At 39.4% G+C, this 23553-nt stretch overlaps 1 protein-coding gene across 8 annotated transcripts in view; it reads right to left on the reverse strand.

The window, feature by feature from the left end:
• tnr (tenascin R (restrictin, janusin)) overlaps positions 1-23553 on the reverse strand; it is a 174230-nt gene that overhangs the window by 121301 nt on the left and 29376 nt on the right. For 5 of the 8 annotated variants that reach the window (XM_061694704.1, XM_061694709.1, XM_061694711.1 and 2 more), the window contains exon 2: positions 915-968. The exons of the other annotated variants lie outside the window; for them this stretch is intronic. The gene's annotated coding sequence lies outside the window, so the exon portion shown is untranslated. The remainder of the gene's footprint in view (positions 1-914; positions 969-23553) is intronic. 8 annotated transcript variants of the gene reach the window in all.

Here is a 23553-nt window from a genome sequence, read left to right on the forward strand (position 1 = left end):
GATTATTATTATAATACATTAACTTACTCGTTCCTGAAAAAAGTTGTCATATTAGAGTAACCGGCATCACTGGGAGGAATATACTCTGACTTGGTGAGAATAAACTCCCCGTGAGGTGTTTAACGCGTTTGGACAAGCTGTAATACTGTATCTAGCTAATCACAACAGTTGCTACCAACATTGAAGTGGATCAGCGTGTGGATAAAATGTCTGCTTTTTTAATGTGCTGTATAAACTGGCACCATGTCTTTGACAATGTTCAGCGCAACTCCGACTTCGACTGTGCAATTGCCCTCCTTTTTTGTCACAATGTGAAAGAATTTCCCTCTTGTTGTCGGTTTCTTTCTTCAGTTTATTTATTTTTTTAATGAAAAAAAAAAGATGTAACCCAAAACAACGATATATCGATTAAATCGATTAATCACCAAGCCCTATGTGAGATTCAAACTAAATACAGATTATTGTTGCGCTATTAATAAAGTATCATGTTAATATACTGTCTTTAGCCCATGGTTACTTCAAAGAATGACATGGAGTATTACCTGTACAAGTGCAGACACTCTGTTAGTCTTTTATATGAAATGCGGGAGTGCAGGTTGGAGTGCAGGGATTGCAAAGTGTCTGAAAGTGCCCTTTCCCAACATGTACCAACCCTTATCTTACTTTGGGGCCTCAGGGGCCTTGGAACTTTTTTTTTTAGCCTCAGATGTAATGCTATCTCAAAGAGCAGGAAAAAAATATATATAATCAGCACTGCGGCACAACCTGCAGCTAAAAGTTGAAACTGCTGCAAGCTATTGCAAAAAGTTATATCAGCAGTGATTTGTAGTTTCAATTAATGCGGGCAAAAAAAATATACTGAAAATGAAAGCTTTTCCAGTCATAAGTGATGTTTATCTGAAATTGAAACTCACCTTGAGCACGACAACAGACTTCTTGTATGTGGTGTTGGCGTAACCAGGTTTCGCCTGTCAACAGAAGAGAGAAAACTGGATGCTTTTAAGCATTATACTCACTAAAATGTGAAATTTATATAACAGATGGCAAGGAATAAGAAAGCATGTGAATGTATGTACTTTGAGAAAAATGCATCATCTCTGTTCTGGGAAAGGATGCACAAAAACCTGAATAAAGATGACCCTCCATTGCTCCCCATACCACAGACTGAGAAAATAAAATCCAAGCATCTGTTTAGGTAAGACACCATTTATGGAAAATAAACCAAGATAAACACCACAAGGCTAGTACTTTACGTTGGAAAATGAAAATAAATGTACATTTTGTCCAATGTGATTTTTCTCTGTTTATTTTCGCCTTAACACTGGCTGTTAAAGAATAAATCATAATTAACAGGTGTTAAGTGACTACATTTCTTAATCAAATATGGGGGAGTCTTAATGATCAGTTGTTGGTATTTTTCCATTAACTTTGGATGGCATAAATTACAAAGGCAAAATATTTTTACCTGAAGACTAATAATTGCCGTTGCAACATAGAATAGCACGTAACAAAAAAACTAACATCAACAAGTGCATATACTGTATGTAGTGCAAATTGTTTTGCCTCAACTGCTTCAAGACACGATTACTCAACAATTCATTACACACTATTTACAGAATTCTTAGTTTTAAAAAAAATCCACCAACATGGGAACAAACAAACTGTTTTTTATTGTGTACAGTACATTAATTATGGTGTGTGGTGAGGCAACATAAGCTTCAGCTGGATAATTAACTACATATAATCAATAAATACATGGGACTATGAATAGTGGATACATTATTTAACTTGGGCAGTTTCTCCTACAAGAGGGTATTGATGTCTGTTTATTTTATTATTACTGCCACTGGTTGGAATAAAATTATTCCAAAGGCTTTCTACTTGATTTTGATGGGAAGTGTATGCATTTTGCTACTTGTAGTATTCGGACTATGATTCATTTTGGCTGGATTGACGCAGCAGGTCCAAGTTCAAATTCTGATTTAATGCCTGTATCCGATTTGTTAAATTATTATTATTTCCATGTACATTTAAATTACTATTATTATTATTTATTAGTAGTTATTTAGGCTAGTGTGCTAGCTAACACTATCGATGAGCTTCATCTGAAGGTGGTTTGTTTGTGTTGAATAATTTACTACGACTATTACTACTCAATACATTTGTTTATGTAACATGGTATCACGATTGTGTACATGCTAGAAACATGGTGTTGATTCTTTATGATCCTCTCCGTTTAAAGTGCTTTGCCGCCATCTTGTGGCAGCTAAACAGAATTGCAAACCCCTTTTAAGGGGGGGTCGTCAATTATTATATTTATACCTTGTCTCAAGATCACAAATTGTACTCACAAATTAGTGTTAAATCTGGGCCTGTTCAGTTGAAACCAAAGCTATTATTCTATTTCTACTGTAAATGGCAACAGGCGGACACACAGTTTAATTGTACCTTCTGCCACCTCGTGGAAGCTCATTTCATTGTACTTGCCTGTTTACATCGCAAGCATTGATAGAGAAACAAAGATAGATTAATTGTAGTACACAAATAATAACTTTAACCATTTAAGTGAAATTTTATAATTTCCTGTGGCACACCCGATGAGCTCTCATGGCAATCTAAGGGGCACAGTGATTGAAGAATCACGGTCAAGCTTTTAGAGTCTGCACCACACTTTTTCATCAGTTTGCCTTGCACATGTTACTAAATACTGCCATACTGTAAAAACAAGCTAAAAGATATTGCTGTTATCAGCATTAAGGTTGCTTTTACTTTTTTATCCAGCCCTCCGTCGCCGAAGATAATCACTACACGTCACAGGTGTTGACAGCACTGCCACACAGCTCCCTGACCTTCTATCAGGCGACAACCCTCACATCTATTTGTCCTCATTCCAGAGGAGCCGTCGACCGACCACCGTAATTCCCCCGCACGACCCTCAGGGGGCTCTTTTCCACTCCTGACTTCCATGAGTCATTTTTACAGCCACCACTTTTGGTCCCTGTCGCCTTGAGCCATCTATGCTTTAAAGCCAGTCAGGCGAGTAAATCTGCCAGATTTAATTAAAACAGCTTCTTTTGTAGTGCTTCCGTGCCTTCTGTCCACTTGTCCCTGACAAAATACTGGTGCTGGAAACCTTGTGACACAAAAGGACTGACCCTTGGACAAATGGTGGCGTGCTTTATGATGAGTTGGCAAAAAATGAGCCTCAACTCATCCTATATTTGGATCTATCCAGCTTTTATTTGATGTCCTGAGTGAAGCGACAAATATGGAGGTCACAGATGCAAGTTCAATGAATCTAATAAGACAACGTAAAAAGAAAAGAGAAAGGAAGTCTTCTCTTTTTTTGGCTCCTTGAGGATTTTTTACATCAGAATACATGTTATGCCAGCACGGCGTCACACCATGCCTTTGTCCGTCACACTCAAGCCTCTTGGAAAAATTAACAGTTTGTGTGACTGGATCGATGAGGCTCATTCACGCCGTTTTCCTACAATACTGTTCAGGGACGTTGACTTTGGTGCCATTGATTAGCTGATTTATAGCTCACACCTGTCGCCAGCTCGCACAGAATCTCAAACTGCTCGTTAAAGGACAATGAAGGAAAGAGAGGAAAACGTATACGTAAAGTAAAAGACAATGTGGCAAGATTTCTGATTTTCTAATACATGTGCTTTGAAAGCAATTTTGTTGGAAAAGAACAAAAATAACCTAGAAAATCATATAAAAAGGAATCGTGCTGCTTTGAGGCCATTTATTACAACAGTGAAGACACAGTTTCCGTTTATTTTGTTATGAATTATGAACTATAATTTTTCTATTGTGGATCAATATGAGGTGCTCAGTCATTTGGTGTGTGGTAAGGAGTCGCCGACTAAGTTTTTCAAGATGGTCCACAGTCGTTTCGGCCTTGTCACTTGGTATGCGGCGGACCTTAGAGAAGTTTCCAAATCATATGATTTTAGGAGGGTTTAAATTTTCAGGTGCACAGTCATGAGTTCAAAATTCATGTTGTGCTGCCGGCAAATAAACATATAATCTCCTGCTGGTCCCCTCCATCACATCACACTGCACTGAGGCAACACATTCACAGCCTCATAAAGGGTTTTATAGTACATCCCCTGCCCCTTCCTCTCCTTTCCTATCAACACCAAGAAGAGAGGCTGTCTGTCTACCGACCAGCTGAAACAAGGCTTTCGCCCGGCTTGGCCCGGCCCTTATTATCAGAGCATGACAAGGCAGCAGTGTCAACTTCTCAGCCTCATAAAAACCCTTTATGGTTCCCACCTGGGCGTGTTTAAAAGTAGGGGATATGCAGCCAGCCGCCAAACAGGCCACCGCTTTCATGAGCGGCTTCCACTTCCACTCCTCTATTATACGGTGGTCCAGCTGAAAATGTTGCCATGCAGAGCTTTTCCATTGATAGAGAGAAAAAGAAAGAGAGGAAAGGGTCATTTAAAAAGGGGAATATGGTAGATATAATCACAGAAATGGCTTTTTATAGCATTTTTCAACACTTTTTATGACCTCTCGTATGCAGGTGAAGGTTAAGAAGGCCCTTAGCATCTCTTTTTCTCCACAATAATTTTTTTTCCTTGCGGTAAAGGTGAGGGGTTGCACACTTTGTTGATCACCAATTAACTCATTCACTGCCACTGCTAATCATTTTAGAGCATTTTGACTGATCTTTAAAGAGCCGCCAAATATTGTGTTCTGCGACAATATCAGCACAGAACCTACCAAAATAAAGACTAGACTCTCTTCTTTCTAGCTTTTTCCACTCTTTAGTAATCAGCATGGATCCTATGTTTGTTTTAATAAAAACACTGATTTCTGACCAAAAAGCGGACAAAACAAGCTTTTGTTGGGGGGGCGATCACAAGCAGAACAGTGACTTTTTTTTTTTTTTTTTTTTTGCTTTTGTGACACCTCAAACAATAAAATAAAAAACTGAGAAAAGGCTTTTGATGCCAACATAATTAATTTACACAACTAAGAAATCCGCCGTGAGTGACGATGACTCACCGCAGTTGAATGTCAGCAGCCTTTTTACATGCCGTTTGTCATTGACTCCATGAAGTCCAACTTTTCTCACAATCGTCATACACACTTTCTACTACCTACTGCGACACATACGCTGTTTGTGCCATATACTGTATACAGTGTTCCCTCGCCACTTCGCGCGTCACATTTTGCGGCTTCAGTGCTTCGCGGGTTTTTCCAAAATATTCATCAAAAAAAAATTCATCAAAAAATAAAAATGTAAAAATACAGCCATATCAGCAGCCATATTGCAGAAAGATACGTTGTTTCATGTTGATGCACGAGAGAGGTTTCCCTGCATGCCAAACAAAGAGATGAGTTGACTCAGAGACTTTGTACATGCCTTACTGTACTGTAGATGGAACGGGCACTCATACAAGGCGCGTGATTGGTTCCTGGCGCGACATCGACCAATGAGAGCACGAGTGGATTTATCCCGTGAGCTGATTGGCTCCTCATCATCGCAGCCTCACCCAGCATATTCCCTTATTGTGTCTCGCCAGTCTCGTCCACGCTCTTGACTGTCTCGCATACTGTATCTTTTTTTGTTTAAGCGCTAACTTTTTTTTATTAGTTAAGCCCTTACAATGCCGCCTAAGCACTGTGCCTCTGCAAAAGCTTCCTCCGGGGCGCCCAAGAGGAAGAACATGATGACCATCATCAAAAAAATGAAACGTTTAGATATGATCAAAGTGGGCAGAAGTTATGCATCTGTGGCACGCCATTATGGCGTGAATGAATCTACAGTGCGGTACATCAAGAAAGAGGAACCAAACATCCGCAAAACTGCTTGAATAAGGAAGCGAAACGTGTGATAACTCCGTGTAATAAAAGATGGGTTTATGTCCTTGTACAGTGGAATTTTGAAGCATAATAATAAACAAAGACAACAACTACCCATCACCATATTTTTCTCCAAGGTAAAACCCCAGCTACACCATCAGCGTCTCCAGCAGAAGAGTCTCCGAGTGAACCGAAAGTCTCTACGAGTCAAGTGAGAGCCTCTCCTCCGCCACCAACGCAAGCCTCTTCGCTTCTCTGAGAAGGCAATGTTGATGAATGTTAATTACTGTATAAGGTTTTATAATTAAATATTTAACTACATATGAGTACTGTTGTAATCTTTGTCTCAAATATGTAAAGTATAAATACTGTTTACATATTTTAAACATTCTGGTACCCACATACACGAAAATTCCTGGGGGGGGGCAAATCCTACTTCGCGGTTTTTCATCTTTCGCGGGGGGTTCTGGTCCCCATTAACCGCGAAGTCTCTTCCACACCTACCAGTTGAAAAAACTTATTTGACAAATATATTCGTCGGTGGCAGTAAACGGTTGGATTCCATTTGACATATATAAATGTCCACAACAGTGAATGAGTTCATAGTTTAAACCATAAATATACAACAAACTACAATCGCTAAAAAAGTTTCATATAATTTTACAACCCTTTAAAATAAATGGCTTAAAAGATTATTTGATTTCGGAAAAGTGCACATGCACACACATATACAGTGAAGATTCTTCACTAACAACCCAGGCTAAATATGTCCATTCCCCCACATTCTAAGCTTGCCTCTTTTATAATTACTGTGTTTTTCTATTTAAACAGGGCTTCGGCAGCATCTTGCAGTATTTGAGAAAGAGCACAAAACCCACATATATGTGTTTTGTAGCAAAAAAAACTGGGAATAGGTTCCATTGAAAAGATTTACTGTAAATAGGTGAATTTCTGAATAGTGAATTGCAAATATGCAGGGGATTAATGTAGTGGTTGTCTAACAACAGCAAACATGGGGGAAGCATATCAAGTAGCAATTGGAGGGATGCAAATGAAGGAAGAAATGGCTGGAATAAATGAATAGCGGAAAATGAAAATTGAAATAAACAGAATATCAAATGAGCATAAGAAAAACTTTTCCAGCTTTCACCTGCCAATCAGTTCTTAATTCAAATGAATGCATATTTTGCATATTTTACCCTTTTTTTTTAATTACTGGTTCATGTTATAAAGTTTGACAGCCTGGAAATGTGACCGAGAGAGACGTGACTTATGTCGGCAAACATCCATTGAGCTGAATTAGTTCCATATTATTGCCGCAGTATAACAAGCAGAACTGCATTATGGACAAAGAGGTTTTGGTCATATTGAAAACTTCCAGTGTTATTTTTGGTAGACTGAATGTACAATGTATTAGTGGTCAACGCGTGCCTCAAAGTTTTGAGGTTATTGGTTTAAACGTCGGCTCAGGCTTTCTGTGTGGTGGTTATGTGTGCTTGCTTGAGTGTTTTCAATTACTCTGGTCTCCTCCCACATTCAAAAAACATAGATGTTAGATTCATTGAAGAGGTAAATTGTCCGTAAGTGTGATTGTGAGTGTGAATGGTTGTTTATTTATGCCCAACAATTGACCGGTGACTAGTTCAGTCCAACCTCTGGCCCGAAGTCAGCTGAGATAAGCGTCCGCTCATCCTAATGAGGACAAGCACTATGAAAAATGGACGGATAGCTATGTAAAACACAGTGGTATAGTTTTTTTTTGGTTTTTTTTTTGGGGGGGGGGGGGCTTTTTTGGAAGATTAACAGCCCAATTGGCTTTCATAGAAAAGAATAATATAATTTATCCTTGTCTTTTTCTCTATCCTCATCTGAATCCCAACAGGTTTGAATGTCTTTCTAGTTCAGCACCACGGATAGCAGCACACCACAAGAGGAGCACGTAAATAAATACAAGCTAGCCGACTGCATGCCAAAAACTAAAATGTACCTTCTTTAGCCTTTGGTCCACATGTTTTATAAATATTCATAACAGGTGGGTGGGCAGATATGTCAGCTTAGCAAGCAAGCAGCTAGGCTTATGCAGAGAGTTCATTAATATCAAACACAGGTGAGAAATATGATGAAATATTCATCTTTTACCTCACATCGCACGGAGCACATATTCACTGTTTTGTTTTGCAGGTCATGAACCACCAAGAGGATTTTTTGCCAAAATGGCTTGTAAAAGTGAACCTGTTGGAAAGCTTTGGTGCCTTTTATGCAAATCTCTTAAGACACAATGCATTTTGATGCCAGTGGCTGCACTGGAGGAACAGTCACAGAGATAGCCCATTGGTCCGTGAATTGCAACAGGTCCCGATGGACCTCACAATAAAAAACACAGTTCAAACAAGTGACAACAAGTCATTACTGACAGCAATAAATGTGTATTTGTTGGCCAGTTAAAACGTGATCAGGAACCATTGATTTGCATGCGGTAAATACTAACAACACATCTGTGTGCATCACGGCTTGAAATAAACACTGTCTGGTCATGTTAATGTGTAGCAACACTTGTACAAGCACTAAACAGTTATGTTAGTTCAATATAATAGCAATAGCACAACATAAGGTGTCTTGGCTGGGCCACTACTGTTAAATAAAGTGGGTGACCTCTTTGTAGGCTGATTTTGAATAATCAATAACATAATTGATTCTAGAAATATTCGATGGTTGCAGCTCTTGTAGACATGGCCATATCAGTTATGTGTCACTTGAAATGAACATGGAAATAAATAGTGACAAATCTGATAGGCATTAAATCGGAATTGGTACACTTCTAAGGCTTGATATAAACTGCAGGTCCGAGTACATTAACAACGTGACTTTGAAGCTTTTATTTTATTATAAAAGTATTGCATGTCCTGAGAAATGACAAAAACCAACAGGTAGCTGTGCTTTATCATGATCTCAGCTACATATAATGAAGTTATTGACTCCATCTTGATTCTATTTGCTACCAAGTGAGTTGTCCGTTGGTCCCAAAGGTACGCAGTGCTGGGTGGGGGGCCTGGCGGCGCATTGTGAGGCAGTGACACTAAGGCAGGCAAAACCCGCTAAACCATAAAGCTGTCGCAGCGACCTTCACTTACCCTCAGTATTGATGGCCCAATCATATGGCGAATATGAATTAGTACCTTTAGGGATTTCTTCAAACAGAGCATAATTCTCGGATATGTCAAAAGAAAAAGGTATAAATCATGTACCGGCTTTATGAAATTGCGCAGAGAGCTGAGGAAGATGAATTTCAAAAACATGGTTTGCCTCACTCCTCCCAAATATAACAAATTAAGCGGTCTGCATGGCAATGAGAACACTGGAGCCAAACGCCAATACAGTTGACCTCAAATACAATCCAATACATGAGGCTTATTGACTTCAAGGTTGACTTCGGTGCATAATGACTGTTTTTGACTTGCAAATGATATATTCCTAAAATATGAGAAAGCTGACCAACTTTTGGGGCAACTGGAAGGCTCCACCGTACATCACGTTGGCATGGGTATCTCCCTTTCTAAAAACTCATGACTTTTACAAAAGTAATTTCAATCTAAACGCAGGACATTTACACATCCCTGAGAGAATCTTATCTTCTGCGTGTACAAAAATGTAAAAGTGTCCACATAGATGTTCAAAAGCACTTCCTAACAACAAACATGCCTTTCATTAAATTATCTGCTCATCACTGCAGGAAAGCACTAGACAAACACTGCCGGTGGCCTCTCTCCCCCTCTCTTTGTCTGGCTCGCTATTCACTAGCTTTTGCTCTTTCCACTATAAATAGATGTCAGTGTCCATTACTGTTTGTAGTCTCTAAAAAGACCGCGTTGTACTTTTCCAAGCTCTTTGTGCACACTAGTACATCTGCTTTCAAAAACGGGATGTACCATACAACTATAATATATTCATATTCCTTTAAGCTTCCTTTTAGTCATTGCAACAAATGTTGGCTTGGAAAAATATGCAACTGTGTTTCAAGCGTTTACAATGACGTGGTGCAAATAAGAATTATTATACACCCAGCGAAAATAGATAAAACTATTACAGTAAGGGCTGCAGCTATTGATAATGATACAAAAATTTATTACGCATTATTATACCACCATACCAATACAAAATATGCATGTGAGGTGCAGGTATTATTTTTGTCCACTTGGGATCGCTTTCTTCAAGTTCAGCACACTGTAGTATCTGTGACTTTGAGTGTGTGTGTGTGTGTGTGTGTGCGTGTGTGTGTGTGTGTAAAAGGCGGGGTCAGGTGTGGTGAGTGATATCGGAGTCAGCAAATAAAAGCTGTTTTAAGTTCAGGTCAGCCAGTCTGCGCGTTGAGTCCCTAGGCGTCACGCCTCAACAGTGGTCAAATTTGGAGCTCAACCATATACTTCTGGAACAATATGGCTTGAAAATAAAGATGCCTTTTTTTGTGATGCCGCCACAGAAAAGTGTAATGTGTAATGATAATTATAAAACCAGAAAATTAATTTACTGCACCATAGGAAAGCTTCTGGGGGCTCAGTACAATTTGAATACCAATTAAATACCAATCAAGCAGATGCTATTGTAAATGCAGTTACTATACACTACACAACTCAATTCAACTTTATTTTACAATGGTTAACTTAAGTTTACACTTGTATGACAGTTGAGAACATTAGAATATTAATTCAAACATTGCCTGTGCATTTACGAAAAGTTTTCCGGATTTACTTGAGATTATTTCATATGGGAATTCAACCAGTGTCCCCTGTATGTCCTTATTGTAGCATAGAAAGGGTGTTGTCGAAGCACTGACTTCAAACCATTTGATTCATGTGCTGCACAAAGGAGCAGCTCTTATGTCTCATGTAATTAGATTGATTCTCAAAAACTCGGCAATGACAACAAAGAGGGAAAAAGAACAGAGGGGGGTAGTTCGGAAAGAATATCAGAAAGGTTTTTGCAAAGGGCTATGCTTCATCTTCATTAATTACACTGGGCTTTTCAAATATTTTGCTTAGTAATATGAGTACGAGACATGCGGCACTGAATATGAACGGGTAAATAAAACAAGGAAGAGAAGCATCATGCTAATGATTTTGGCACATCGCGATGACACTTTTGTCCATGTAGCACTTGTGTGTGACAGTTTAGTAATCACACCAACAGCCACAGGGGGCTGGAGTTAATTAAAATGCATGATAAATTACATATTGATCAAACCCATGCACTCGCAACCCTGCTTAAACAATGACTTTATTAGGTACAGCAAGCAGATATCTTGTCAACTTTTAATTATTACTTTTACTTGGTGTATCAGAAACATCTGTGCTATTTCATGTCCAACATCAAAACAAATGACAGAAACTTGCTGTTAACAGTTGAGGGCAGACTGAAAGGTCCATTTATTATTACAATTCAAGCCACCCTGGTTTACTAAAAAGTCTACCCAATATTAATATTTTTGGCAGATGCACACATCAATCACTGTGCTCTCTGTGACAGTTTATATTTGGCAAGCGGGCCATTTGTCACTTTTACTTTGTAAGCTTTTCAGTTCACAGCGTTTGATGCTCCCCTCGTTGTGGAACGAGTCAACACTGACCACACCCTGCTTAGAAAAACTCCAGGATGTATGTGACATTTGCATTTACGACAGCTTGATGAATGGCCTTTTTGTCATTGTTAAACTCGACTTCCATTGATCGGTGATGTTGATTTATTGATTGACATCGTGATTGATAAGCACGCAAGCTTTAAAGTTGAGACACAGCAACAGTTGGAGATCATTTTAGAAATACTATACAACATTTTTGGTATCTTGAAGGGCCAATTAATCACTCATGTGAAGCCATACAAAAAGCACATTGTTGCCAAGTCCTGATTGATAGAAACCAAAGAAAGAAGTTTAGTGTTATTACAGTTGACACTTTTTTCTATACTGTTTGGCCAATATTTTAGTCAATATATTAGGTTTTAAACGTGTTTGTATAGTTTTTAAAGATCTTTAAAAAATGTAAGTTCCGTAAAAGTTATAAAAACATGCCTCGGGTGTATTTAAATAAAGTATTTCTATTTCATAGATTTTCAATTATCGCAGGTGGTCTGGAACGTAACACCCGCGATGGAGGCTGGTTTAGTGTAAGACACTTCGATGTTACAAATGGTGCAGGGCATAACAAACCAGGCATGAATAATATTGATTGTTCGATACTAATGGTTTAGACATTCATACAAATATTTACTGTACTTATGCTTTTGCGCCTGCGTCAGCGCAGGTTAGTGATAGACTATGGTGCGTTCCGATGCAAAAAGCAATTCGGATGACGTCCATTTTCCATAATAAGTAAGATGTGCCTTAATCAACAGCAAATTGTACTTCTACTTCAACAGATAAAAGGCTCCCCTTGAATAGACATGTCCTATTTTAGCCTAAGGAACAAAATTAACAGGTGTTGCTAAGAGGTACACTTCAAACCTGGTAACACCCTGAGACAAAGGTTGGTACAACCAGAAGACTGCACAACCCATACCCAGAAAAACAATCTGCTGTATGCTGTCCAGTGCAGTGAGAGATGCACTGATGTATATATTGAGGAAACCACTGAGCAGGTGCATGTCACAACATACAAGGTCTTACTTTCAGGTCAAGAGTCAGCTCTCTACCAAAACAGAGAAACTGCATTCCTTTGAGAAGAAAAATGTACATATTCTGGACAAAGAAGACAGATGGTCTGAAAGAGGAGTGAGGGAGGCCATATACGTCAAGGTTGAGAAACCATCTCTAAACAGAGTAGGGGGCTTATGGCACTACCTATCTCCCACATATAATGTTGTCCTTTCATACCTTCTGATATTGAAGAGGTTTAATAATTTAGCCTCTAAAATAACAAACAAACACAGCCACTTTGGGCTTAAGGTGCCTCCACGACCAATTTTACAACTGAATGGAAACTAATTGGCTGACAGGGGCCTCTCTCCAATGTATCTTTAATGACTGTCATTTTGTAATACAGAAATTGGTTGGGTGTGCCTTCTAGAGGATAAATACTCGAGTTTCCACACCAACACTCAAGCCGTAGCTGTCCTATCTGGCCTTGGTACATTAATTTATGAAGGCTGCTCGGATGAAGAGCATAATATCTTCTAAGAAAACCAGAACAGTGTATTACACAAAGCCGGAACTCAACTCTCAAAAACATGAGAACTGAGTTGAAAAGAATAAGTGGAAGGAGGTGAAACACACAATCTAAAGACAGCTTCAAACTGGAAAAAGTTGGAACAATTTGCTTATGAAAAGTGTTCCCAAAATACCTGTGTGCACCACTCTCAGAGTTAGAGAAATGTTGTTGGTTGTGCAAGAAAAGAATTAGGTTAAAGGTACCATCGCTTCCATAATGTCCAGGGCTGTGTCTTACTTATATTAAGACCAGGGCCAAAAGTTTTTTATTGTGACTTTTGTCAGTTATTTCAGCGACATAATGTTTTGTTTTGTTTTTTGTATCTAACAGTCTCTGTCACAGGTCCCTAAGATCTAAAGACGCAATGTCTTAAAGTTTTAAATCTCTACACCTCCACAGATTTATATCAGAAGTCTGCATCTGAGGGCTGATGGCTCACAGACACAAGATTGAATTCAACAGGAGTACAGAAACGTTTTCTGCTTTCAATCATAAAAAAACAATATCTGAGATTTGTTTGCTAATTTAGTAGTCTGATTAATCCTCCAGCTGTTTGTTGTTGTTGTTTTTTCAATACAAGAACATCATTGGCAGAGGTCTGCCTCCAACACATTCAACGGGACACGATTTGGCTTGAATCACGGGACCAGAGGACGTACTCTGGCCCAGCAAGACACAGACCAAAGCCCTTGTGGATCCTCTGAGAGCGACACAAGATCAATGAGGATGGTCCCCCTCTGCCCCCAACCAGGTTGTCCTTCAAGAAATGATCTATGTATATCTCATTAGCTCCCTATGATGACGGATGTACGACCAAATGATTAACGGCCATCTGGAGCAACAGGGAATTATTGACATGACCTTTGGACGCTATGGGGAGCAAATGGCTCCACCTCTTCCCACATTTTCTCTTTTTGTGGCATCCTGCATGTCTGTCAGGAAACCAGAGAAAGTTGGTATCACTGACATATTTTAATATTTGACGATTAAACTTTTACCACATTATCACAATGCATTTACAAGTGTTACATTTATCTTTATTAAAATTTCAGTTGAATAGTCATGCTAATTGGATTTTGCATGAGAACCCTTTGGGAAAGAGGCAAAAAAAGGCCACAGCCAATATCGATATATGCCATCAGATGATGAGGTTTTAATGACAGAGAGCCAGCCAGTCACCTATCCGCACGCTCCCAGCGATAAAGACCACCAATGCTGATTGGCATGTGAGGTGAGAGGAGCGTGAGTGGATGAATGATTTAAGTGATCTAAAAGCTTTAATGGGGCTTATGTTAGAGGAACCAAAGAAAAAGTGAGGATCTAAGAATTTTCAAATTGAGACGATTATAATTTTGACAGTGCTCTAGTATTAGAACAAAAAAATCCCTCGTATGATTCTTTCACAAAATAACGTTAAATGCCCATTTCCTCTATGAAATTAAATGTTTACTTTAAACTGTAACGTGAACGCAGAGATGTTTCTGACTACATTATACATGTTTGAAGACAATTACTAAAAAAAAATATTAAAATTGAGAACTATGTAGTATTCAATTGTGGGGAGTTAAACTGTTTTTCACCATTAGAAGTTTCTTAATCTTATGGGCATGGTTAAAATGGTGCACTCGGGTGTCCAGCATAAGTCGCCCCTCCTCCTTTATATCAGAACTTTAGTGCCTTCGTTCACATCAGCAGTTATCAGACGCAGTTGCGAGATGCCGTTAGCTAGCTAGCTATGCCTACAACCCGAAAATACATCTTCGCTTTGGACAGTCTGCTAGCGTGGTCGCTTTAGAGAGCCTCGTTGTTGGCCATGAGTGCAGGCACAGCACACAGAGAAAAACGTAAGAGAGAGGAGGTGATTTAGTTTTTTTTAAGTCCGACTTGACAGGCAGCGTGTTGACTGGGGCATCAGGCTTGCGTGGCCGGTTTAGAGTGCCTCGTTGTCAGCCGTGAGTGCGCGCACGCCACAAGGAGAAGCCTGAGGCTTGAAGCGGCTATATTTTGCTGCTCAAACATTTCATTATGTGTAGGCATAAGACCAAGAAGCATACATTTTTCAGGTCACTTAGAGGTATTTGATTGACAGATGAGCAGGGTGCGGTTTCAGCGCGTTCATTTTGGTGGTAAATGCTGCATTAGAAAAAAACAACTGGTTCAAAAAGAAACAAATCATTTAATAAATAAAACATAAAACAAAATCCAACAACAGCATGGTCTGACCATCATGCAGCAAGTGCATAGTTGGGGGGAATCTTTTTAAAACTACTTTTCTACTTCAGGCAGGTCTGTCTACCACGTCACTATATGTAACAAATTGTATAGTACTGGTTCTCTGACCAGCTGAGTAAATAAGCAACACATATTATCCACAATTTAAGGATATACAATATCGAAGGACAGTGCAAGATGATGATGTTTTAATTATAGGGAGCTATCCAGTCAATTTTTCCACACGCTGCGTGAGATAAAGACCACCAATAATGATTTATTTGTGTGAGGTGAAGTCAGTAGAGAGCGGGAGACGAAATGTCGTAAGTGAGCTTTGACGGATGGTATGTAAGATGAACCTAAGAAAATGTCAGGACCAAAAGTGTATTATGCAAAAGATGAAATGGCAAAGAAAGTGCACACTGTAGTGAGATACAATTAAGGAGAGAGGAGGTTGAGAGGGAAGACAATGCAAGAGATGAAAATGTTAAGAGGAAAATTGCAAGTATGGAGGAGGATAAAAAAAACAAGTAATGGCAGATTTAAAAAACTGAGAAGGACAAGTAGCATTACTGGAGGAGAAGCTAAGGGTGGAAAACATTAGTGTCCATATTGCCTGAAGCATTTCGTTACCACTTTTTCTCTGCCTCAAGAGGCTCTTAATTGATCCGGAAGCATCGGCCTGATTAATCTTCCGGAATCTGGGCATCGTAACCTGCAGGCTTTAAACTAAACATGTCACATGTAAATATTCATCTGTGTTTCGTATTTATGTATTTCATGTAATCTATGGTCACATTAGATGCAGACAGAATTGATCTGAACAAATTTTATTGGGCAAACGTGTTTCCTCCGACTTCCTAACTAGGCCAATAGCGATGCCGCCACCGCTGTAACAAGTGAGAACATGTCAGGGTTGCAGGGAAAAGGTCTTGGAAAAGAATATGATATTAGGGTGAGGTTTGGATTCAATTTTGATCCATCTCTCTGCCCTGTGGCTGGGAAGCTCATCTCCTGATCATATTCTGGGACTCCACTGAAATCCCTTTGCATGATTCATAGTTTAGGAAAAGAGTAAACAGTAAAAGTATTCATGATATAGTAGCTCCTGCTGCATAACTTATTCTCTAAACAAATTCTCTAAGACCACCATAATGCACAATTTTACAGTCCTTTGTTTTAATTCTTATCAGGGTTATCAAATTCTGGATCTGTGATGCATGAATAGCTTTTAAAAAACTGAATTGGATTCATCTACTTGGATTAAAATGTGCTGCTAAGCATCAATATATGTTTAAATATGCAAAACTGCAGCAGAAATTTTAAAGCAGTGACACCAAGGTTCAACATATTTGTAATGAAGCATACTTAGCTATTAAACCACTGTGGGAGAAAAAAAATTAAAGTCGTCAATTCGGGGTCACAGACACAAAGCTTACTACTGATTTGAAGCTGATTCATCTGATTGTCATTGACTGCAGATTGGAAAACTAAATTATGATTCCAAATTGATTTAATTAGGGTTAATTCTCAAACAGTGACAAGAACAACAATACATACATGTATAACATACATGTCTTTATATTTGATAAATCATATTGTATTATATGACAAATACAATTTTACTGACTGATTTATTACAAAGCTGTAAACTTTAATTAGGTGTATTTTTACTGAGCCCAACCTTCCTAAGGTCTTTGTCTTTATTGACATGCTGGAGAAATGGTCTTGGAAGTGATGGGAGGCGGGGCCTTCTTGTGCGGTGCGTTCACCAGGCGGCCAAATAGCATTTGTAGTGTCATGAAATTGACTGTCACTTCTAGTTGTATGCCATCAACATCCATGTCTTTCAGTCCATATTTTCTCCCTCAGTCTCTGTCACCATTAAATAGAGATGTCGCCGGCACAATACAATGACAAAAAATATGGAGGGCTAGGCTATCGTGAGGACATGGGAGGTTTTTGTACACTATTTTAGTATTTTTTAACTACTTCTATTTCTTACTGTACACACTAAAACAAGTAGATGTTTAAAGCTTTTCAGAAGACAGTTGTCTGTTATTAATGAACGGTACAAGGCAAAATTGAGTCGCAAAAGTTGAGATATGGAAAGAAGATTGCTCATCCACAAAACCTCTTTATACGTAACAGTAGAACTGGAACACAAACAAAAAGCCAAAGTGAGACTACTCCGATCGATCGATAGATAGAATTAGATTAGATTGACTGCGATTGGCTGGCAACCAGTTCAGGGTGTACCCCGCCTCCTGCCCGATGACAGCTGGGATAGGCTCCAGCACGCCCGCGACCCTAGTGAGGAGAAGCGGCTCAGAAAATGGATGGATGAATTAATTAATGGATGGATGGATGGATGGATGGATGGATAGATGGATAGATGGATAGATGGATAGATGGATAGATAGATAGATAGATAGATAGATAGATAGATAGATAGATAGATAGACAGACAGACAGACAGACAGTTTCACTTTGAATATAGTAGCACTAAGTAGCTGTTAGTTCAAAATAGCCTTCAATACCAACGGACAATAATGATACAATGACAGAGACTAAGAGCTTTGAATCCATCAGATTTATATGTCGATAAGCATGAGCAATAACTTCAATTCATTGCTCACATTTGCTACGACATTCAACGTTCAAAGAAGTGTACATTGAGTTGATGGAGCAGATAAATCTTCAAGTTTCAGGGAAAGGTCACAGCTCTAATTATCAACAACAATGGCTCTTTGCTGTGGCAGGTCGATAGAGACCTTGCATAGACCCATACCTGGGAATGTCTGGGTGTCTCGCTCTCTCACTCTGTCTAGCTCCCTGTCTCTCTCTCTCTCGCTCTCTACACAAACAAATAATCTTGGGGCATTTCCAACCTTGGTTGTCCATTGTTCCTAGCCCACAATGAGTGTTGAACCAATTAGTCGACTAGTTACTATACTACTTACTTACTTATTACTTACTTTAACGCATGAAGTCGACTAATCGCTAACCAGGTGATTTTGGCATCTTGTCTTCCAATCGGCCAATTTACACAGAACATACGACTCTCCTCTCTGCACGGTTGCTCGGCACTTTTAAATTTGCTTTGCTGCCAAATGCATAATCTGGATCAGGTCCAGATAAAATTTCTGACCCTGCATCCACATTTATTTTAGAATTACATTTTCAAATGAAATACAATTTGACACTCATTGATGCTGACAATCACATTTTGAATTCTCTTTTATGAGCCCAACAATATGTGCGTGCGTACCGGTAGTTATGTCACCATGATGCCTACCCAATTGGTCCAGTTATTAGTTGCCGATCAATGGTGGATTGCTTTTTCACAACAACACAACAGTGCTATGTTCATTTGGAACCATACCAACACCACCTCTTCTAGATGGTCTAGGACTGGTTGAGTTGGACCGTACCCGAGGTCAGTTCCTGTGTTCACATCTGACCAAACAAACCAATTCAAGCGGGAGAGCGAAATAGAGAGTAAAAGCAGAGATGTTATGCGTACATTCTATTAGAAGAATACTTGGCAGTCTTAGTGTATTTCAAGAACAGTATCCAGGACCAACAGAAAAATTGACATCGGCAAACCGAGGCAGTTGAGAACATATGCTCCTTGACGGCTATGACAACATACGCCTGGTGGTTGAAGTAAACCTCGTGGACCTTTTTCCTCAGCAAATCAAGAGCCTGACGACAGATGCACAGGTCCTGCAAACGTTTATAAAGCTGGCAATGTCGACAGTTTCACTCCAGTCAAACACTGAAGCCTAAAATTACACATCAATCCTTGAAGCCTTAACATACCTTTCAAATGGCACAGATGTTTGCCTTTCAATCTATCGCAGATTAGCTATAGCTGAGGACCTAAAGGCACGGTGATATGATGCCTACTTAACTAGCTTATGACTTTGAGACAAATTACACATTTTTATACAGAGTGACTGATTCCAAATATTGACTGAATTATAACACTGGGATTTGACTCATACTGTAATTGTGCTGAGCTGAACACTCTTGTCGACTGATGCTGCACAGTGGACTTAGCCACAAGCCCCCCACCTCCCCAAGTACAATCAATGACTCCTCAATGTCAAAACCATATACTGCATGTTGTTTTGATTTGGAACACCAAGTCCTTGGTGAATTACGTCCTACTGCGGCAACCTCAGGAAACTGCTGACGGCAATTCTGAGGAATTGCAAGTGTGAATATAAATGACTGTGTTTTTGAGAGTGCTAACAAAAATATCATCCCACAAGTCCATTATGTTAATTGAAATTGCCCTCGCTATAGCAGGCCATGGCTGCAGTCGCGTTGGGGTGAAGCGGTGATAAATGAACGGCTAGATATATGAATGCCGCCTCGGCCAATGATATAGCAGAGCGTGTGAACAACTGCCCCTTTTTGTTTATAGTGACCTTGTGATTAATCAGACAGAGGGAGGGATGGTGGAAAAATGTCTAGTCAGGAAATGGGGTGGGGATTTAAGCCCCTAAAGTAAAGATTGCAGAGGAAAACCACAAGTAAATATTTGCATAGGCCACAGTTGTCTCAGAATGTTGTGTATATCACATGGTCAACATGATGCTAATTTACAAGCCATCTGTTATTACATGATACTTGGAATGAATGATTGGGATTGAGATATGACAGCTATAATTGCATAGGAGAACAGCATTTTCTACGGATGGACTATTCACGCCACTATCCATCCACTATACACTCCAAAAAAATATATTGTATGTCTCAGTATCTTGTGGATCTGAATATTCATGAATAAATAAATACTGAAGAATGAACTCCAGATGTATGCAAGGAAAATCCTAAGGGTTGTTTATTTTGCATATTTCCATCTCTAAATTAACTAACAAGATTCAACAGAAAAACATTGCAGTACATTTGCATATCTACAATTTTGATTTACCGTTGCAGTTATATAAATTAATGAGATGGCTTACTGTGACCTCTAGAATAATGATGCCTTTTAGAGCAAAAAAAAAAAAACCAAAAAAGTATGAGCTCTATCAAATAGAACTTTTTATGCTTGCTAGTTTATCGCTGCTCTTAGCGATGGTGCCCATTATTGAGTGAGCATTATAGATTTATTTTGCAAACGCTAAAGATTTATTTCTGTGCCACAAAAAGTAAAATACGGCACCACTTTATGGCAGTCATAATTCAAACGTGGGAAATGTATTAAAGCACAATCTGATACATTACAGGAATTTATAATCAACTGTGCAACACTGGGCGGCACGGTGGGCGACTGGTTAGAGCGTCAGCCTCACTGTTCTGAGGACCCGGGTTCAATCCCCGGTCCCGCCTGTGTGCAGTTTGCATGTTCTCCCCGTGCCTGCGTGGGTTTTCTCCGGGCACTCCGGTTTCCTCCCACATCCCAAAAACATGCATTAATTGGGGACTCTAAATTGCCCCTAGGTGTGACTGTGAGTGCGACTGGTTGTTTGTCTGTATGTGCCCTGCGATTGGCTGGCAACCAGTTCAGGGTGTACCCCGCCTCCTGCCCGATGACAGCTGGGATAGGCTCCAGCACGCCCGCGACCCTAGTGAGGAAAAGCGGCTCAGAAAATGGATGGATGGATGTGCAACACTGGCCACTGATGGGCAAAAGTGGAAGCTTCAATATATAATTCGACCCACGGATTGACACCATAATGTTTGCAAATTTGACATACTATCCCACCCAGGATGAGAAGGAAAATGTCCTCTGCTGATCACTCTTACGCTGAACAGCATTATTGCAAATGGCATACAGTAGCTTAAGCTACTAGTGCTAAAATCACAACTAGTCAAATACAATACCAGAAAAACTAGTGGAGTTGAAAATAATCATCATGATTTGGTATGGCCATAATAACAGATTAATTGATTACTAAAAATTAAACGAATATTTCAATCAACTTTCCCCTTTATTTGTACTTTCCACCCTTTATTCTTTTTCTGTTATGTTAACCGGTTTCCACTATTACAGCATTTTATCAAATAATATTTACTTATTTTTTGGTGGAGAATATTGTTTTTCTAAAATGCTATTACCGCATGGACCTTTTCCCCAACATGGAACCGGCCGGCATCCCAGAGGAGATATCGAAATTAAGTGAAGCGACTAAATAGGACAGGAGATTTGAACCATTCCTTCTGAATGTTTGTGTGTTACTCACCATCGGACGAACTAACGGCTGCTAGAAAACCGCAATTGTTTGTTTACATCCAAAGGTCAGCTCCTGCAACACGAGTGATGTCACACATGCTGTGATTGCAAGATTCTAAATTACACAATCTTGTTCCTCTCTCGCTGACGAACAACTTCACACAAGGTGCAGACTGTGCAACAAGAGGGAATAAAACTCTCGACCACCTTCATGCAAAATACCAATGTGAAGGGAGCTCTTGTATATTTTAAGATAAAAGTATATTTATTATTATTATAAAATATAATTTCCTCATTATCCATCCATCTTGTTTTTTCAAGTGCTCTACAAATACAGTTGAGAAGAGTTGAGCATCTGGGCCACAGACTGACAGGTTGCAGAGTTCCACTTATTCCATCTGCCAGAATTATGTTTTTAGCCATTATTTATTAAAATCCATTAGTGGACAGTTGTCAGAATCGTTTACATCTGAATCAAGATCTATCTAACAATTGATTAGTTTTACTGCCCCCTACTAAAAAAACAAATGTAATTTGGCGGCTTGGTGATGAAGTGCCAGCTCTGCCAGGTCCCTAAGCCAAGTTCCCACAGTTCCTTCGAGACAGCTTCTGCCTTTGTATGGTGTAGCAACTTTCCAAGCGACTTTTGAACTAGTTGCTACAAAAAGCACTTTTTTTCTGCCAGAATGATTATAATACATGTTGGTATCCTGGTACACTGGCACAGTTAGGGAAACTGCCTGTACAAAAGGCCATCCAAATCACCATCCAGAGTTGTTTAGCAGGACCATCTGGTCCTCACATGGGCCAGACAACTAAGCCAGTCAGAGGTGAAAGCTTTTAATGTGAATACATGTATTCGGTTCGAACACTGAAGGTCTAAATGGTCAAGGAAAATTGAGGAAGATACTGAAAAGTGCCTTCCGTTATTGATAGTCCAAAAAGACACACTGAAGACAAGAGGAGGGATTCGAGTGGCAAGCAAGGTGTGGGGCAATAGAGAAAGCGAAATGGAAAAAGATGGAGTAGAAGTAGTGAAGTGGGTATGTTAGCACAAATGGATTGTTTGTCCGTCTGTGTACTTGCTGTTATCCTTGGGTTGCGTGCTTCATGGATCATAGCAACAATGATCAAGGCCTAACTTTATGACAATGGCAGCTTTTGGCTGCAGTTGAAAAGACGAATTTCCCTCTCACTGTGGCACTGCCATACTGCCAGTGACAGTGCTGAACGTCCAGCTACTTGGCAGCTTCAAAGAGGCTGGCCAGCACAGAAAGAATGGAATTGTAGCTAAGCAAAATCCCAACTGTAGTCCGGTGAATGAGCTCATTTTCTGCCCAGTTGCACATTCTCATCTGTATTGCATATGCAAGTTATCCACAGAAATTATAAGCAGTTTTATTAATCCATTGGAGCGCCTACTATAAATGTACAGCATTTACCCTGCCTTTGCCTTTGATGTTCTTATATATTATTTTTAAAGGCAAAACCTTTAATTGCGTTCATCTGGAAACAAGTGTATATAATTTCATTAGGAGAAAGTGTGGGATAAGGGGGACACAATGACAACTATATGCTGTCGTCATTTCCCCAAGTAAACTGGACTGCATTTAGAACTTAAGCTGCCTCACTTACTTTTTGCCTGAATGACTGCTCGTACTGACAGCTGGGAACACCGTGTGCAGCATTTCAAAACCCAACTCCAGCACTTGGAAGTTGTTTAAAATCCCTTCAGTGAACTCATTGAATTTCACTGGCTCTTTTGTTGTTGTTGTTGTTTGCTGCTTATCCAGGCACAACCAGCCTAGAGGAACCATCTTCCACACAATAATTCTAGCAAATTACATGACGCATCACATGACCTGCCCATGGTTACCTGAAGTGGTTCAGGTGGAAATCATTTGCATTATCAGAATACCTACTACTGCTCTGGGTTACTAAAACTAAAAAACTTTTTAATTCCTTAAATTACATTTAATTTTGTCATTACTGTATGTTTTTATGAAGTGCAATATTATAGTGTTATTTTTCTTATTAAAAAACATGACAATTTTAGTTTAGAAGCTGGAACAGTATATGGCATTTCCATTCATCTAAATAGGGAAAGAGGATTTGAGCTATCTCAAGGCA

Source organism: Phycodurus eques, chromosome 13 (assembly GCF_024500275.1).
Source record: "Phycodurus eques isolate BA_2022a chromosome 13, UOR_Pequ_1.1, whole genome shotgun sequence".
In the NCBI taxonomy this organism is placed as follows: domain Eukaryota; kingdom Metazoa; phylum Chordata; class Actinopteri; order Syngnathiformes; family Syngnathidae; genus Phycodurus; species Phycodurus eques.